Below are 7091 nucleotides of genomic sequence, written 5' to 3' on the forward strand. Positions count from 1 at the left end.
TTGAAAAACGCCGCATCACTCGCATAACAAGTGAATACCTGACGCCACCATCCATGCGATCACGATTACCATGGAGCAGCGTGCCCATACAGTGGTGCCGAGGAGCCAGAGACCAACGTTGCCTGAGACGACAAAACGGTAGAAGACGATGTAAACAGTATGGCCGCCATGACGTTTATCCGGCTCTTGCAAAGCTTCCGGTGCCTCTATCTTGACGAAATGACATCATTTTTCCGTGTTCGGCTGTCAAAATGTTACCAGTCTAGAAACGTTGGGCTGTCGGTATGTGAGCGCTGCATGAATATTTTCCTTGCGGACGGTCGATGTGGTAGTTTAATCATATTTACGCTTTGCCAAGAGAAAATGTGCTCTTTTTTGTGCGCATCAGCGATCGCTAAGCCCCTGGGCCTGTGCAACGCTGCTAGCTAGCTGTATCTTTCGTGCGGTGCGGCGTTGTTGGTTATCGTAGTTCGGTCCATTCGTGCTCTTTGTTCCCGGCTCATTAGCAGCCTCTGGTACTCTCGCCGATCTCGCAGCGCTTCACAGTGCACGGAAGAATGTGTTGGAAATTGTACTATTACGTTCATCCGCAATTTAACAGTGTTTATGCCGGAAGGACAGTTCGTGCAGTCGATGCCGCCGGACCTGACACGAAGGAGCGTTTGCCGAGTATGTCTCGAAAGGTAAGTCCGGCGCTTGGCGCATTTTTATAGTTCGTGTAGTGTGCCTTGTTAGGCGGAGCACAAGATGATTAGTACAGCGACAAAAATTATAAAAGTGATTTCCTAATGTTTGTTATTAATGCCGTAGTACACATTTAGCAAAACGTTTTATGAAAATTACCCTCAAACCAAGAGCTGTTGCCAAGAGCTTCATATATTGTTTCTTTGCTTTCTGTTATGAAATACACTAGCGCCGAGTATCGTTTAGTCTGAACGGGCACAAGAATTGATGCCGCGAATGTCACTGCTTCTGTACGTAATTTCTCAGCAAGAAATGGTATATGTGGTGAAGTACGTTGACGTGTTGTCTTCACAGCTAACATCTGCGCGAGACGGCACCGGATTGCTCTGTCTGACTCATGAGCACATTTTAGCTTGTATGCAAATTTGTCTGCTTATATATTGTCAAGACAACCTGTGTTTCTTGTGTTGAGTGTTCTGTATGTCTTCGTCCATTTGACAGGTTAAATAACTGCCCGTGATGTCAGAATGAGATATTTGCACAACCATGTAGCTGGCTGAGGTCTTTTCACAATTTACCGCGGTGTTGTTAAATCACAAGTTTGCAGTTTCAGCAGTGATTGCAATAAACTGAACATTTCTTATTGTTTAGAGATGTCACGATTTCGTGAGACGGAGGCATCTCTGCACCACATGGGAGCCTGTGGCAAAATGCAGTCTGAGCAGCCCGACAAGGAATCTGATCTGCTTGCTTTGACAAGGTGTGTACAGTGTACAAAACAGTCACTGCCACTTATGAGTTCTAGGTTCTGTTGGTATAATTCGTACGTGCCATCGTCCTGAATCTTTTGGTGAGATTTACGAATTTGGACTCGTTCTACAATTTTACTATTGTTGCATTGAGTTATGAGAATGAAATTCTATTGGGAATATGCTGTAAGAATCTTGAAAAATGGGGTGGTATGAGATTGCAAAATTGTATCTAAAACAATAAATTGTGATGGCACTTGTGCTGCTTTATTAGCAATGCAAAATCCCTAACGAGTATACCAGAGGGGCACTTCCTACCAAGCCCGATTCAGATCAAAATTAGCTACTGCAATTGGCTTCCTCGCGCAGCTTGCACAAAAGAGCCAATCACAAGTGAGAAATTCGATCCGGATTGGGCTTGATCGCAATGAAAAGTGCACTGTATGACACCCGTATTAGACGAGCTTATTGAGATAAGTTCGTAAAGCCGGCTAAATCGGCAACAGCAAAAGCACTGAAAAAAGCACACTGGTCTGAAAACAATGTTGTCAGTTTCTGCTGTTCCAAGTTAATGGTTAATAATGTGTCTCTATTGAACAATGTAGGTGCTGAGAGAAAACTTTAAGAAAATACATGCTGACTTTCCAACACAGCATTGTGTCTAGGATTTTTGCAAAACATAAAGTTCACAGGCTGGCAGGTTTGGCATAACTTACAACACTTTTGCTTTAGATGCCATATTCATAACTTCCATTTTCGACATAATATTCGAGTACTACTTGAACTGTATAATTTAAAATATCGCCTACCTTCAGTTTAATCAATATACCTAAGTAGCCTCCTCTGAGTCAAGTATAATTGGGGGCTTGAGTAGATATGCATGATATGCTACTTACTGACTGTATAGTGACGTATTTTTTTGGAACTGTGTTTTGAGGCACACGTATCCTTTTATGTCTTGTTATGAGTTGCCCGACGAAAGCAGAAGGGCATTGCAAGTTATTGCATATATTACTGCACTTAATTCCTTACATACATGCCTGCACAGATTCTGTGTTCCTAGATTTATTTCTCTAAGTAGTCAAAAATCATGTATTACACTTTTTTTCTCTTTTTTTTGCGGGGGGCTGTTCATTATTTCCCATTCCTAAAGGGACGTTGAAAGAAAAAACCACGAAAGGTGGCTTGAAAGTGTTTGAATTTTCTGTTTAACCTCTTATTATTTATTCTTCTAAAGCACTACCAGCATGAACACGTTTCTGTTCACTTTTATAAGCTAGCTGTCAGATAAGAAACCACAGCGTGAAAGAGTATTTATTTCTTTTTTTTATTGTATGTTCTTTATTTGGCTCACAATGTTCTACCTACCACCTTATGCAGTACTCCAGCTGGAGCCTATGAGGTATGTTTATAAATCAATAAGTAAATTCCTGAAGCTTGCAACAAACCATGAAGCATAACATTTAAATGTAGTCAGTTCATAATACATCCCTAGAGCAGCATAGCATCAAGCTTGAAGCTGATCTCTGATGTCCCATAAATTGCAGGTTTGATAATGTGGTATCACAAACTGCTGGTTACGCATACCAGTCAGCCTGGTGCAGTGGTCGCAGGTGAGAGTGTAACCGAAAGCTGGGTATGCTTTGCCCTTCCGCATTTGACATGGGAGGTAGCTTGAACTCTGCTATTGCTTCTCTTATAGTTGGGACCATCTCTCACCTTCTCCTTATTATTCTGTCAACTTGCTAATATGCACTTCTACAAGCTTAGTTATGATGTTGACTGCTGAACTTGGATGATGTGCGTTTCAATAGTTAGTGGGACCCTCAAAACCATGCTGTACTTTGTGTGCATTTCAAATGGTCAATTTTAAATATGCGATTGTCTGACATTCTCAGGGAAACAAGGTTCTTGTTATGAATAAGGCATAGGCTGCTTCGCGAAAGAGTACCAGAAACAATACTTTCTCACCTAACAAAAGTGTTTAGGCACGCCGTGCTCAGGCCATGCTGACCTACAATAATTAGATCATAATGTGCTATATATCGACCATTACATGTTATTAAAAGTGGCAGACAAAAGTCATAATGCACTTGAATTTCACTGTTAAAATGTGTGTGGCTACCTAACATTTAGCCTTAGCCCCTTTGGCGCAGACACCATTAGTGCAAAAGGGGCGTATGTCATTACCAAGCTTTTGGGATAAGTACAGACTGAATAAGCACTTGTCAAGATTTTGAGTAGTAGTATAACGTGAGACCCGCCCAAAGTGTGATTTTATTTTTTCATTTCGACCATGGAGTCACACTTCTCTTAAGCCTGTGCAGATATGTCACGCTAGGCGAGCCCCATTTATTTCTCCCTTTACAGTGAATCCTGTTTTTCAGTTTCATGTCGCATGACATACAAAGGCACTTTAAGCAAGGCCAAAAATAAGTGGTTTGAATGTGTACAAAATGACTCCGGACACATTTTTTTGTTTGGGGACAGTTTAGACGCATCATGTATTCTTTCTTTTTGTGTTAGTTTTGTAATGAGAGGTTATTTATAGCAAAAAGAAAATGAAGGTTAAAGTGGCATTTCCTGCCAAATTTTGTGGCGAAACATCGTACGTTGGAGGACATCATGCATTCCAGAGTATTTTCGTATATTTTGGCTGTTGCGGTTCAGTACACTTGCTCCAAAATTGCTTAGTTCAGTTCTTGCCTCTTTCAGAATGCAATATAGTCAATTTTTGCCAAAAACAAATTTTTGCCTTAGCAGACAGCCAGCAGGTGTGGGAACTTTATTGTGGTTTCACCACCTGTATATCGTTCTTGTGTATTTTCTAGCTTATCAAGCCTCTACTTTTGGATAACTGCAGTCTTTCTGGGTTTGCGGAAGAGTAATTCAATAATGCATCTCAAATAATTATTTTTCCCTTAAGTGTCCCTTTAAAGTTTTGTCTGATTGATGTGGCATGAGACAACACTGCCCGATAGTTATCTTGCATGTCAGCAGTTGTGTTGCCATGTAATCACCAGTATTGTATTTGAGGTGCTCAGAGATGTCACTGCACTTACTCTTCATTACCCAAGTCCCTAAGAAGCCATAAAGTTGATCTGTTTGAAATGTCCTGCAATAAGTTATATCATACTGTATTCACTGGGGCTCTGTTAAATGCTTGCAGTAGAAAAGCACTGTCTTCTCCAAAACATGCATAGTGTGTTGGGAATTTGTCAACGATTCTTTTTACCTCAACAGTCATGGAAATATTGATTTACCGTGTTCACTGGCAGATTTATATCAAGCCTGATCTCTGTAGCTGACTAGGCTTTTTTATTACACAAAAATTAAGCTGGTTTTCAATAATACCACCTTTTCACAGTACTGAAACACCAGTTTGCAAAAATAATAGAATAAGTTTAACTCTATTTTTGTAAAAGCAAGCTGTTGTCTTACACAGCAACTTCAGTGAGTTTTTTAAGCGCGGCAGGCTTAGGATGTTGGTTGAAAATTAAGTTGCTTAAAGACGTGTTGCATCAGAGAGCATGTTTTCTTTTATGTATTGTAGCATTATCTGGTCTCTTATGTTCCCTTCCATGCTATTCACAGTGCACACTTTCTAAGGAGATAAGGGACAGGCAGATGGTGTTATTCACAGCTCACACATTCCAAGGCACTAAGGGACACACAGAGTGTGAAAGAGGGCAGTTATTTTTCACTGTCTGCCTGTCGCTTATTCTTTTGGCATGTGTGTGCCATGAACACCATCAAAATGAACTGTTACCAACTTGCCCAAGCTTCAGCTCTTGCGCTTGGTGTTTTTGTCTACAAAATGCCCATATGGCAGTAGTAGTGTTGCTGATATTTGCGTGTATGAAAAGGGGATGCTTACTTGATTGCAGAACAATTTGATTGGTTCTACACATGGTACTGAACTTACCAATGTCATTTTAAAGGTGGGATTAGGTAGGAAGCTATTGTGGTACTGTTTAACGTGCCCTTGTGCAGATGCTTAAAGCTTGTCTTCTGTTGACAAAAATTGTGCTCAAGCCATAGGAGGATAGTTGTCAAAGTACAATGAAAGCCTCCTGGTAGACATGCTGAGTTATGCTGCTGGGGACACTTATTGGTTAGCCCTATTGGGTAATGCTGCTAGGCTTATGGGTGCTTTAACATTGCAGTGCCTGCAGAATGCATGTCGTGCTATGGTATAATTGGCCCACGAAGTGACCACCTTTGCTTACACTATGTGGCTGTCTGGCCTACTTAACCTGACTGCCACCTATACACAAGGAGGAGGAGGGAGGCAAAAAAAGGGATCTTTAATTATTTTCTTGCATAGATGGCTCAGGCATCATATTTTTCTTATAATGCAGGATTTGTTACTCAAAGTGAAGCTTGCTATATGGAGAATATCTACATTTTTTCATATGTATACCGAACAAGGATTGATTTGTTCACGGTGTCACTTTTTATATTATAGTCACGTGACACTAAGCCCACTTGTATTAATGCAGGTATGGCTGGGCCTGCAGAGAAAGTGTAAGCAGACTGTGCTGTGTTGCTGATCAGTGCTGATCTCCACGCCTGAGTTGGTCCCACAACATCCAGGCACCAGCCTGCTTTGCTTCATCATTGACAAGGTAATATGATATGGAGAGCTTGCACCTGGATATCAGTTTTGAGCTTGAGTTTTGAAAAATACGTTGAGATAGAAGACACAAGGGTTGGCCTCGGTGATAGATACACGTGTGTGTTTTTTAAAGTGCTCTTTTTGAAATATTCTTCGTGGACCTATTTTCAGCAAATGTTTACATTCCTTAATTGCAAACTGCCATGGAGCTGGTTTATGCCTTAAACTAGCACTCTTTCACCAAGAAAAAGCCTTATTTAGCACAAAATTCATAGGAAAGGCAAGGAGGTGACAGGACAGAACACTACTAACACCATCCAATTTTACTGCTTGCACAGCAATATAAAGCGAGAGTTGAAAGGACGAGGTTTGGGTTTGTGTTCGTTGGTTCTATGGGTTTTGGAGCCCCACACAGCTTCTTTGCTAGGCAGACAAGCTTGTGGGATGTGCTTCTGAAATTTGTACAGCACACTGACAGTGCAGGTGCGGGCCTCATCTTCGGAAGGAAGTGCACTGACGGCACCATTCACGGCGCAGATGACTCTCATAGAGTCAGGCAAGGCACCAGTGTTGATGTTTGTTCCCTTGCCCAAAACAGCATGTTTAGGTTCAGTGTAGTTGTAAGAAGACAAGTTAAACATTACTTTCATGGTTTGAGTGGCCGCATTTTTCTTAGAGCACTGAATTTCTTTTCTTGCAACTGCCTGCCCTGGTCTTTCCTTAGCGTCGGCATGAAGTTGGCATGGAGTTACGCATCCGGGAACTTGTGAACAATGACCCTGTAGTTGACACTTTGCGAAGAATACTTCGGCTTCCAAGCCCTTCATTTTCTGTTGGCATACTTTTACTTGTACTGTTAGCAATTTCTTCTCAGCTTGCTGAATTATCCTGAGGCCCCACACTGACACTACTGATGTATTCAATTGAAGACTTTTCAGGATAAGACTCCTGGCTTTGCAAGTGTGGTTTAAAAAAAGGTGGCACTTACAGGTGGCTATTCAAGACCTGAGTGAAATGAACCGGCAAGTCTTGGTTACATC

The 7091-nt window shown here is 41.4% G+C and overlaps 1 long non-coding RNA gene across 1 annotated transcript; it reads left to right on the plus strand.

The window, feature by feature from the left end:
* The first annotated feature begins 293 nt into the window (after window positions 1-293).
* LOC125942925 (uncharacterized) lies at window positions 294-6056 on the plus strand. Its single transcript, XR_007465422.1, has 3 exons — window positions 294-683; window positions 1336-1455; window positions 5936-6056. It is a non-coding gene; the product is annotated as an uncharacterized LOC125942925 (long non-coding RNA).
* Window positions 6057-7091: the final 1035 nt, after the last annotated feature.

The sequence above is a fragment of the Dermacentor silvarum genome, chromosome 2, assembly GCF_013339745.2.
Source record: "Dermacentor silvarum isolate Dsil-2018 chromosome 2, BIME_Dsil_1.4, whole genome shotgun sequence".
NCBI classification, from domain to species: Eukaryota; Metazoa; Arthropoda; class Arachnida; order Ixodida; family Ixodidae; genus Dermacentor; species Dermacentor silvarum.